This window comes from Ovis aries, chromosome 26 (genome assembly GCF_016772045.2).
Source record: "Ovis aries strain OAR_USU_Benz2616 breed Rambouillet chromosome 26, ARS-UI_Ramb_v3.0, whole genome shotgun sequence".
Taxonomy (NCBI): Eukaryota; Metazoa; Chordata; class Mammalia; order Artiodactyla; family Bovidae; genus Ovis; species Ovis aries.
Genome location: NC_056079.1, coordinates 21,721,809 through 21,734,698, shown reverse-complemented (window position 1 = coordinate 21,734,698; position 12,890 = coordinate 21,721,809). Strand labels below are relative to the sequence as shown.

The window sequence follows — 12,890 nt, the reverse complement described above, 5'->3', positions numbered from 1 at the left end:
TCTGCTATTCCCTGGAACTCTGCATTCAGTTGGGTATATATTTCCCTTTCTCTCTTGCCTTTCACTTTTCTTCTTTCCTTAGCTATTTGTAAAGCCTCCTCAGATAACCACTTTGCCTTCTTGCATTTCTTTTCCTTTGGGATGGTTTTGGTCACTGCCTCCTGTACAGTATTACCAATTTCTGTCCTTAGTTCTTCAGGCACTCTGTCCACCAGATGTAATCTTTTGAATTTATTCATCACCTCCAGTGTATATCCATAAGGGCTTTGATTTAGGGCATACCTGAATGGCCTAGTGCTTTTCCCTACTTTCTTCAATTTAAGCCTGAATTTTGCAGAAGGAGCTCATGACTGAAACCACAGTCAGCTCCAGGTCTTTTTCTGCTGATTGTATAGGGCTTTTCCATCTTTGGCTGCTAAGAACAGAGTCAATCTGATTTCCGTATTGACCTCTTGGTGATGTCCATGTGTAGAGTCATCTCTTGTGTTGTTGGAAGAAGGTGTTTTCTAAGACTGGTGTGTTTTCTAGACAAAACTCTGATAGCCTTTGCCCTGTTTCATTCTGTACTCCAAGGCCAAACCTTCCTATTACTCCAGATAGCCCTTGACTTCTACTTTTGCTTTCCAATCCCTTATGATGAAAAGGGTATCTTTTTTGGTGATAGTTCTAGATGGTGTTGTAGGTCTTCATAAAACTTGTCAGCTTCTTTAGCATCAGTGAATGGTGTCTAGACTTGGATTACTGTGATGTTGAATGGTTTGCCTTGGAAAGGAACCAAAGCATCTCAGTTTTGAGATTATACCCAGGTACTCTATTTCAGACGCTTTTGTTGACTATGAGGGCAACTCCATTACTTCTAAGGGATTCTTGCCCACAGTACTAGATATGATAGTTATCTGAATTAAATTTGCCCATTCCCATCCATTTTAGTTCACTTATTCCTAAGATATCTATGTTCAATCTTGCCATCTCCTGCTTGACCATGTCCAATTTATCCTGATTCATGGACCTAACATTCCAGGTTCCTATGCAATGTTTGTTAATATAAATTTATTTATTTTAATTGGAGGCTAATTACTTTACAATATTGTATTGGTTTTGCCATACACTGACACGAATCTTTCCAGCATCAAACTTTACTTTCACCACCAGACATATCCACAATTGAGCACTGTCTCTGCTTTGACCCAGTCATATCATTCTTTCTTGAGCTATTAGTAATTGCCCTTCACTCTTGCCCAGTACATACTGGACAGCTTCTGATCAGGGGGGCTCATATCCCCATGTCATATCTTTTTGCCTTTTCATACTGTCCATGGGGTTCTCTATGCAAGAATACCTAGTAGGTTGCCATCCTCTTCTCCAGGAGACTGTGTTCTGTTGGAAATATCACTATGGTGTGACTGTTTTGGGTGGCCCTGCATGGCATGGCTCATAGATTGATTAAGGCAAACAATAAGACAAGACTGTGATCCATAAAGGGTGTGTGTGTGTGGGAAACAGACAGGTTATAATGATTATAATTCAACAAGAATAATTCTTCATCTTAGTTATGTACTAGTATCCTGACTCACATCGGCGTACAGAAATCTGAAATTATCTGTGCTGTGGTTAAAGTTTGCTCTGAGATTCCCTCTTCCACAGCCTACTTAATCTGAGGCTCTGTCACCACAAACTTGCTTTACTTGAATTTCAGCGTATAGGTATAAGTACCATTTCTCTTTTCCAACCCCATAGTCTTTCCTCACTTTCAGTAAGGTTTTATTATTTACTTTCTAAAATTGGGATTGGAGGAACGAGGGCATTTTTGAATAAAATTAGATATGGCCTCTCTCTGAATATGCAGGAAAAGCTACAAATCATTTGCCATGTCTTAATATTTGTGAGAAGAAAGAAAGAAGAGAAGAGACTAAGGGAGATTACAATGCCTGAAATAAATGTTTGAAATTGCGATTGACTAAATTAAGGGTAAAAATAAAAGCTATAAATGAAATGCTCTGTTTTATGGGAGAAATATTGTGTGAAAGGATGATCGAGTGACCCTGTCATACATTTGTATCCTCAGGACCCTAATATCGACAGGGTTTGAACAACTTGAAAGCGGCAGTGAGAACTGAGAAGTATGAAAGTGGATTGTAAATCGTCACTTTTCAAAATTTGAGTTTTATCAGGAAGAGAAAAGGCACTCTAAGACTTTACCCAAAGCTTGAGGACAGTAGAAAATTAGTTTAAGTCCAAGTATTGAGAACCTATTTTCTTCAGTCTAGATTATATCACTAAATTGTCAATCGGATGATAAAGTTGTAAAAAGAACTTAATTTTATATTTCAAGTCATATAATTGATTTGTTTTTAAAATACCACATTTTATAATACTACTAATACAATGTTTTATAATATTATTAATAAAACACTTTTATAATACTACACACATCAGTACTGGATATAACACAGAGATTTATATAGCACATCTGAAAAGAAAAAGCACAAAGACTGGAAAGAAAGAGCAAATTATTTTTTAGCTCACAATTTCATTCCTTAAAATTAAAATATAAATTAAGAATCTCTTTTCTGTTCAGACTTGCTCCCTGTGTTTCTGTTATGGGAAATATGAATATAAAAGAGAAGCATGTGTCTTCCAGAAAATAAGCTAGATAGTTTGGGAAATTGCTTTTAATTTCTGATTACAAAGCTAGCACTTGGCACATTCACGAAGCAATATGCAACATCTTTGTGACCATAAAAATTGAATCTCAGTTCCAAAACCCCTTAACTTCCTCACTGGGAGTAGCTTAGATTCCAGGAGAAATGGTAAATCATGTTGATGTCACTGCTCATTAACTGTTGATCATGTTAGATTTAACACTACAATTGTCTGTTATTTGTTCAGATAAGGAATGGACACAGCAAGTAAAGCGCAGTCTCAGATTTTTGTGCCAGGTTGTAATCCCCGTCTGGCCATTCTATTCTGTGCATCTTAGGGCAAGTCACTCAGCCTTCCTCTGCCCCAGTTTCCTCAGCTCTCAAATGAATATTACATTGACTTACATAAGAACAATGTGGGAGTAGAAAAGTAGGATGCTAAAGTTCTCCTTCTCTTTTAAATGGTAAAAAGACTCATTTTAAAAACACCTGATCTTCCACCTCATAGCTAACAGTCCCCTCCTTCAGTGCTGTGTTAAGTATTTATATTGGAATTCATTTTAAAAGACATGCTGGAAATATCATTAAAAAAACAAGATGCTTGAAGTGTCCAAATTGTATGGTGTAAACTTTACACAGTAGAAAGGCATTTTGTATTCTGTTCCCAGAAAATGAGTCTCTAAACAGCTACTAATGTTGAGAGAGAGTGAAAACAGTACCGTAAAGTCCACTTACCGTGGCAATCGGAAATTCTCCCTATCTGTGATACTTGATTCTCAAAGGCACATTTCAACACAATGACAGTCAAATTTTGCTATTTAAGAAAATGTCCTTTTTTTCCAGTTGGTTTATGGAAAATGCTGTAGTCAGGTTTTACAGCCTGGAAAAGAAGCAGCCTAGCAACTGAATTTCAAGAATGATGAAAGATATCTCAGTCAAATGGTGCTGCCTCTTGAGATAGGAAATAGAAGAGGACTCTAGCCAAGTCTGACAGTAAAAAAGAAACCCAAATAGACATTAAAAGGGCAACACATTCTCAGATGGATAGAAGTTTTAGAAAAATGTGGACATTCACAGAGAATAACCCAGTCGTTGTTCTGAGCTTATTTTACATACTTCATGCACTCTAAAAGGAAGCACTTTTATATAGAAAATACTTTTCCAGTAGTTAATTGGATGAAAACTCCCCATCACAGTTTTTGGCATTTATTTAGTCACAGATGTGGATTTAGGCTCCTCATATTGAAGTCACTCAATTCTCAGACCCCCTCATGCACTATTAACAGAAAAACTTAGCCATTAAAGTGATTTTGAAGGAGCTGGAAAGTCTTTTGCCTACTCATATTTGTGTCATCATTGAGGGATAAAACAACATGGGTGGCTGTGAGCAGCATTCACACTGAGATCACAAGCACGAGAAGCTGGTTGGCAAGCACTGTTACACATGCACAGCAGGAGAAAAGGGAAAAAAATCTTTAAGGAAAAACAAATTTGCCAGAAACACAGCTGGAGAGCTTAACTGGGAAAGTGGAAAGCCCACACTATTTAAAGCAACAAGGATCAACAGGAAAACATGCAAGAAAAAGAATGGGGGAAAAGTAAGTCTTATGGGCTTCTGTTCTAACAGCAAGCAGAAAAACTTCCCAAGAACAAGAAAGATAGAACATGGCTTCCATAGCCCTGGTGATTAATTGGAAAGCACCACTGTTTATGAAAAACCTTGCAAACACATTTCAAGGTGCTGGAGAAGACTCTTGAGTGTCCCTTGGAAAGCAAGGAGATCACACCTGTGAATCCTAAAGGAAATCAACCGTGGATATTCATTGGAAGGACTGGTGGTGAAGCTGAAACTCCAAAATTTTGTTCACCTGATGCAAAGAGGCGACTCCTTGATAAAGACCCTGATGTGAAAGACTGAGGGCAGGAGGAGAAAGGGTTGACTGAAGATGAGATGGTTGGATGGCATCACCTACTCAAAGAACATGAGTTTGAGCAAACTCTGGGAGACGGTGAAGGACAAGGAAGCCTGGCATGCTCCTGTCCATAGGGTTTCAAAGAGGTGGACTTGACTGAGCAACTGAACAACAATCATCTGGATGAAGATAAAGCCACTGAGCCAATAATTAGATTTCAGATCGCTCAGTTTGTTATAAGTGGGGGAAAAGGTAAGGTCCACTTTTCATGTAACAAGTAAGTGGCAGAGAGGAAATGCATGCCAGTTTAGCAGTTGATGGCTTGAAGGAAGGTACAGAGAGAAGCCTGATTAGCTGTCATGAAGTGAGGCCAGTGTGGACAGCTCTCTCCATCAGTGCTGGAGAGATGCCCCTGGAGGCCTGGACCTGATCCTCTGGCAGTCTCTCTGTTGTATCTCAGCAGGGGCCACACAGGAGAACATGGACCAGAAGAAGAGGCAAATACTTCATCATCATTACTCCTACTAATCTTGGCCAGGCATACCTAGATCATGAGTATAACCTGTCTTTCCCCCAGAGGTGAAAAATGGGAAGATAAAAGGACTGGTAACACTTTAGTTTTGGTTTTTATACCAGAAATCAGGCTTTTTCAGTGCTGGTATTAGAAATTTAAATAAGATTCACTGGTTACTCTTCTCAGCTGAGGCGCTTAGGTGAAGGTCTATGTGCTGTAGTCCTTTGCTATTCCATGGTTTCATGGTTGTTCCTTGTCTTAGCTGATGAAGAGCAGCAGAATATGCCACAATGGAACATGCCACTTTGGCACGTTGATTATTTTGAGCTGTCGGCACTTGAAAAACAGCAAATACAGGGAGACAAATACTGGGAGTTTCTCCTGAACTCCCAGTCTCTGCCTATAGATGGATTTAGCAAAAGCAACTCAGTTGTCATAAATTCCCTCCCCAGGAGTTGCACCAACCAGGGAAAATTGACTCATGTCACAGGAAAGGAGACTAGAAATGACATTACACCCAGATCCACTTTGTCACAAACGATTCACACCTCCCATCTGTTCTTCTAAGGACCCATTTGTCTTTCCTAAACGTCATTTACTCTCCTCTAAGAAACCTATATTCCCCTTCTCTTTCTCTATTAAGATGATGTTTAAACTTGAATTCTAAGCCACCTCTTTGAATTACTCACATTTCCCTAGGCATCTCTTAGGTATATGAGGGATACATCTTAATAAAATTCTGTTTGTTTTTGTCTCTGGTTAATCTGTTTTTTATTATAAGATTTTCAGCCAAGAATGCATAAGGGTAGAGGAGAAATTATTTTTCCTCCTTTACACTCAGAATAAGATTATAAATCCCTTAGCTTAGAATTCTTTTATAGTCATCCAAGCACCAAACAGAGTCAGATATGCTATAAATGATAAATTGAGATTAATACCCACTTTTATTCAATACCTGCTCCTTGCTAGGCATTCTGCTGGTAGCTTTATTGTTGATTCAGCTGAAATAGAATTGATTTTTGTATTAACTCAGAAAAGGGGCACTTTAGGAATCATAATAGTGCCATTTAGTATATTACTGTTACATCCGCAGGCATCATTAAATAACTCAATAAATATTTGTTGACTCTATGGATAGATAAATATATTTAGAAAGCATATAATTCACGCAATTGAAAACATATTAGGGAGCATGGTGAGAGTGAATGGAATGTATGTGATTCAAAATAATACAATTATGGATATATTTTTCCATTTGTAAACTGGAAAAGCTATATGCAGCTTTTTCATGTCTTCAATGGGTCAAATGATATGTCAGGGATGGTAGTGGGGGCTTCTTGTGACAATGATCCTAAAAAATGCATCTCAAATTTGAACTTCAAATGTAAGCACCAGTTCTGAATCTATAGCACTCTAAATTTGGAATCTTCTGAATCGAATTAATATATTAGATAAAATTGAGTTATTTATTCAGCTGATTCTATTGATAATACAATATTTCAAGTCACTGTACTTAAAAAATGAAGACTTTTATTGATGCTTAGATTTTATCTTTCTTTCTTGGAATGCAGAGCATGCAGGTCTATGTCTCTTTATTTTTCATATTTTCCACATATATCTGTATCAGTCCATATTGTCAGCATTCTATTTTAGGATTTATCGTAGCAAGATTATATTAAAGGTTTCCAACTTCTGACTTATTTCTTGCCCTATTGCTCAGTCTCAAGATGTATTCCCAGAGCATAAATGTCATCGTGTTTATTCATATATTAAATAAAGTCAGTTTAGCACATTCTACTCACAAGGCATCTTTCAGGAAGGTTAGAGATGCAGCAATGAAGAGGACAGGCAACAACTCTTTTGTCACATATCCCCTGCCCAGGAATTTCATCAGCCTGGGAAGATTGATTCTTGTCACTGGAGAGGAGACTAGAAGTAAACACTATACTGAGACACACTGTCAAAACTATCACAACTTCCATTCATTCTTCTAAGGGCTCGTTCATCTTCCCTAAAACCTTTAGGTGGTAAGGTACGGTGAAGTTGCTCAGTCGTGTCCAGCTCTTTGCGACCCCGTGGACTGTAACCTACTAGGCTTCTCCGTCCATGGGATTCTCCAGGCAAGAATACTGGAGTGGATTGCCATTTCCTTCTCCAGGGGATCTTCTCGACCCAGGGATCGAATGCCAGTCTCCCACATTGGAGGCAGACACTTTAACCTCTGAGCCACCAGGGAAGCCCCCTAAAGGTCTACAATCCACTGCCCTTTCCCTATTAAGATGGTATTTAAGCCTAAATTCTAAGCCACTTCTTTGGGTTATTTGTTTTTCTCTGATATCTCCCAGCTATGCCTGGGGGATGTTGTTGTTTAGTTGCTAAGTCGTATCCGACTCTTTGTGACCACATGGTAGCCCACCAGGCTCCTCTGTCCATGAGATTCTCCAGGCAAGGGTACTGGAGTGAGTTGCCATTTCCTTCTCCGGGTGATCTTCCCAACCCAGGGATCAAATCCTGCTTGCCTGGTGGATTCTCTACCACTGAGTCACCAGGGAAGTCCCATGCATGAGGGATACATGTTAATAATCGACTTGGTTTTCTCTTGCTAATCTGTCCTTCATTACTAGGGTCCCAGCCAAGAACTCAGAAGTGTAGACAGAAAACTATTTTTACTCCCTTACACTATGAACACTTGGCCACAGGACAGGGCACCAGCTGGCTGCACACAGCGGTGGTTTGTGTTCCCACCTGACCTCCTCTGTGCATTCTCTGTGTAGTGACCAAAGTGCTTCCTCCAAAGCTTGCATAGAGATGGACCTCCATATTCTCCCACTTGTTTTTTCATTGCATTTTATATGTTATTTTTTCAAATTTTAGAATTGTATTTTCTCTAGAGATCTGAAGAGCTGTGTTTTAGGCCACAATACTTAATCTAGGCATCTAACCTGATGATCTGAAAAGGCCATGGCCCTATTATAAATTGGTGACCTTTGTAAATTGCATTTAACTAGTTTAAAAATACCCATCTTACCATCAAGAAACTGTACAGATTGAAAGTTTGACTAGAAGAATAAAAAAGAAATGTTTAGAAGCATGTCAACTGCTGGTTCTAGGAATGACTGAAAATATCAGCATCCAGGGTGAACACTGATACATATAAATATACACTTATGTCCATGTATATATAATTTACATCTCTATATAAATACACTTATATTGTAATACATTTGTATTATTTACTTATTGCACATAGTAATTTGGAAAAGGTAGGTTGGAATGAATAGGAAAAGAAACAATAATAAAGTCACCTGTTTAAAATACTCAAAAATTGAATTTAAAAGATCAAAAATTCACATATTTTAATTCATTTGAATCATTATATGAGTTTAAGGATGAATTACAAAGTACTCATTCATCACATTATTTCCATGATCTGGTATTAAGTGGACAGCAAGAAGATCAAACAAATCAATCCTTAAGGAAACTGACCCTGAAAACTCATTGGAAGGACTGATGCTGAAGCTGAAGCTCCAATACTTTGGCCACCTGAGGTGAAGAGCTGACTCACTAGAAAAGACCTTGATGCTGAGAAAGATTGAGGTGGAAGGAAAAGAGGGCAACAGAGGATGAGATGGTTGGATGGCATCACCAATTCAATGGACATGCTGGACAAACTCCAGGAGATGTTGAGTGACAGGGAGACCTGGCTTGCTGCAGTCCATGGGGTCACAAAGAGTCAGATGTGACTGACTTGGTGACTGAACAACAATAACAACAGTATTAAGGTGAAATTACACTAATGTGTGGTCCAGGGCCATCTGCAGAATTTGCATTTTAACAGTACTTCAGTGCTCCCTATTAGATGTATTTATGCCCAGCTTGTGTTTGGTCATATTCCTAAACTAGAAAGCTAACTGTTTCTATTTAATCTGAAAATAAAGCTAAATGAATTAGCTTATTTTCCTAGTACTTGCCCAAATTATTTTCTATTAAAAATGAAAAACAATCCTTTTCAGTGAAAAAGGAACTACACAGTTTAACACTATTGATTCTTCATTCAAGGGAAAGAAAGAGAACAAAAATAATAATAAATGATCTCATGGAGATTGTCATGCACTAGACACTAACGTCCAAGTGTTACTCATTTAATTCTAACCACCACTTAGAACGAGAAGCTATTATATCACTTTTAATAAGCACATTAAACATCTTTGATTCACATAAAGAGGAATCTATCCTCTTTTACCTTTGCTTCCCAGCTTTCTCAACACATCATGTGGAAAGTCCTTCTTACGCTAATAAGCACATTAACTAATTTCTAGCCTTTCCCCTCAGAGAAAGAGCTGTTAGAGGAGTTTTTAGTCAAACAACATGTCTGTAGGTAAGATATAATAACCTTGCTTTGTTTTTGTTGGATTTATCTTTTAATATACTGTCTTTTGGCAGGTGCGATGCGTTTCCAGTTTACTATATTGGTCTGAAATTTCCTTTAAAATAGCTTTATTTACATAGAAGTAAGTATATGTGTTATATAAATATGTGGAGAGCCATGACGTTTATAGAAAGTGACTAATGTTTGGAAAACAGAAGTAAGAAAAAGTTTTTCTCACTAGGCTGAAAATTGAATGGACTAACTGTGGGAAGGTGGCTCCCCAGAAATGCAGGAACGGGGTAGACCCTGGATACCCGTAAGGAAATTTACACAGTGCTCCCCAGGCTACACCACGGGAGGACTAGAAAGGTGCTTTGGTCTTGAAGCTCCGGGGAGCCATGGTTCCTACAGCAGCAGTCCAAGCGATTCTGATAAGCTCCATGAGAGTAGTAAGCGCCTAGGAATTTGATGGGTCTAAGAATCACTCTCTGGATAGGATACAAGGTGGCTTTGGAGAAGTAGGTTGCATATAACTTTTATAAAGTAAAGTGAAAGTGCTGCTGCTGCTAAGTCGCTCCAGTCGTGTCCGACTCTGTGTGACCCCATAGACGGTAGCCCACCAGGCTCCCCCGTCCCTGGGATTCTCCAGGCAAGAACACTGGAGTGGGCTGCCATTTCCTTCTCCAGTGCATGAAAGTGAAAATTGACAGTGAAGTCGCTCAGTCGCATCCAACTCGTTGCGACCCCATGGACTGCAGCCCACCAGGCTCCTCCATCCATGGGGTTTTCTAGGCAAGAGTACTGGAGTGCTAGTCGCTCAGTAATGTCTGACTCTGAGGCCCCATGTAACCTGCCAGGCTCGTCTGTCCATGGAATTCTCCAGACAAGAATACTGGAGGGGTAGCCATTCCCTTCTCCAGGGGATCTTCCCAGCAAGGGATCGAACCCAGTCTCCCACATTGCAGGCAGATGCCTGAACATCTGAGCCACCAAGGAAGCCCCATTTTACTTTTAAAGATTTTAATGAATTAAGAATAAGCCAGGGTGGTGGCATTTTGGGCAAAGAAAAAGCAAGAGAATAGGGATGCAAAACTGGTAAATTATATTTGGAGAAACTCAGACTGTGTAGAAAATACAAAAGTAACTTCTTGAGAATCAACCTATCAAAAACATGAAAAGAAATGGAAATAGATATGATTATTTAAAAACAAGAGAATGGTTTGCTGTCATATTTATAGAATTAATTTATCAGAATATTATTATATACTAAAATTTTGAATTATGATAAACCATTTCTGCTTCTAAATGGAAATGAATTCATATTAATGAGTGAAGGGTAAAGAACAAAATTTTTGAAAGAGTAAGCACAGTGTTTACCTTACCAGATATCAAAAGAATTATTATAAAGCTATATTTAACCAGGTGGTGCTGATTCAAGGGTGGAAAAGTAGATTGCTGGAACATAACAGAAGTTTCAGAAATAGACATACATAAATGGTTAATTTGAAGTTTTGGGGAATACCAAATGTTGGAAAAATATGAAGAAACAGGAATTCTTAAAAACTGCTAGTGGGAAAATGCCCTGGAAATTTATTTTGGAAAGAGATTAAGAAAATACCTGTTAAGCTAAGATTGAAGGCAGGTGGAGAAGGGGATGACAGAGGATAAGATGGCTGGACGGCATCACTGACTCAATGGACATGAGTTTGAGTAGACTCCAGAAGTTGGCAATGGACAGGGAGGCCTGGCATGCTGCAATCCATGGGGTTGCAAAGAGTTAGAGATGACTGACTGACTGAACTGAACTGAACTGAACTGTTAAGTTGCAATTGTTCATGCCCTATACCCCAGAATTTCCTTATATATATAATAGAAAGTCCCAAACATTTAAAACATGTGCAAAAGATGTTTTGCAATGCTGGAATATTGGGAAAAAATCATATAAATGCTCATTAATATATATGTGTGTGTGTGTGTGTGTACACACACATATATATTCCTGGAGAAAGAAATGGCAACCCACTCCAGTATTCTCACCTGGAGGATCCCAGGGACAGAGGAGGCCTGGTGGGCTACTGTTCACGTGGTCACAGAGTCAGACACAACTGAATGACTATATATATAATATATGGCACCCCACTCCAGTACTCTTGCCTAGAAAATCCCATGGATGAAGGACCCTGGTAGGCTGCAGTCCATGGGGTCGCCAAGAGTCGGACACGACTGAGTGACTTCACTTTCACTTTTCACTTTCATGCATTGGAGAAGGAAATGGAAACCCACTCCGGTGTTCTTGCCTGGAGAATCCCAGGGACGGGGGAGCCTGGTGGGCTGCTGTCTATGGGGTCGCACAGAGTTGGACACGACTGAAGTGACTTAGCAGCAACATATTTAAACAGAAGCCTCCCTGGTGGCTTAGACAGTAAAGAATAAGCCTGGAATGCAGGAGATCTGGGTTTGGAAAAATCCCCTGGAGGAAGGCATGAAAACCCACTCCAGTCTTCTTGCCTGGAGAATCCCCTTGGACAAAGGAGCCTGGCAGGTTACAGTCCATGGCGTTGCAGAGTCAGACATGACTGAGTGACTAAGCATTTAACATATTTAAATGTGCATTAAAATAGAAATATATATATATGTGTGTGTGTGTGTGTGTGTGTGTGTGTGTGTGTATGATAAAGAGTTGAAAAACACCAGTGAGTTAAAATGAATTGTGATGGTGGTGGTTTAGTCACTAAGTCTTGTCCAACTCTTGCAACCCCATGGACTGTACTTTGCCAGGCTCCTCTGTCCATTGGATTCCCCAGGAAAGAATACTGGAATGGGTTGCCATTCCTGCCTCCAGAGTATCTTCCCAACCCAGGAATCGAACCCCGGTCTCCATTGTAGACAGATTCTTAACTGACCCAGCTATGAATGTACTAACATTCATAGACAGCAGCTAATACAATGATAGATGACAAAAACAAACAATACCAATATAATCACATATGTGTTAATACACAGTTATGCCCATATGCATAATCCATAAACATTTCAGGACAATTACTAGCTCTCTTCTCTCTACATGTGAACTTGTACATATTTGTGCTCTATGTACCTTTCCTGCAAAATGAGAGTGATAAATATGTCTAGTATTTAAGTGTACACTGAAAATATATAGACAAATCTAAAATGAAAACAGGATGAGGAAAAAAGAAATGGTGAGGGTTCAAATGTGTTTACTATTGCTCCAAGAAGAAAGTCTGTCCTGGGCTGAGCTTCCTAAAGGGAAACAAAACAAAACAAAACAAAACAAACAAACAAAAAAACCCTGAAATTTGTAATCAAGGTAAGAGAGGACCTATCTACTGCCTAACAAGTGGAGCTGTGTAGTGTACTCGAAAGAGGGAATATATAGGAGAGGTGTTAGTCGCTCAGTCATGTCCTACTCTTTGCAACTCCATGGACTGTAG

General features: G+C 39.1%; 1 protein-coding gene across 2 annotated transcripts in view; it reads right to left on the bottom strand.

The window, feature by feature from the left end:
* Positions 1 to 12,890, bottom strand: part of SGCZ (sarcoglycan zeta) — a 1,131,902-nt gene that overhangs the window by 429,637 nt on the left and 689,375 nt on the right. Inside the window, exon 1 of one of the 2 annotated variants that reach the window (XM_060406931.1) lies at positions 3,378 to 3,462. The exons of the other annotated variant lie outside the window; for it this stretch is intronic. The gene's annotated coding sequence lies outside the window, so the exon portion shown is untranslated. Of the gene's footprint in view, positions 1 to 3,377; positions 3,463 to 12,890 lie in introns of those variants that run through there. 2 annotated transcript variants of the gene reach the window in all.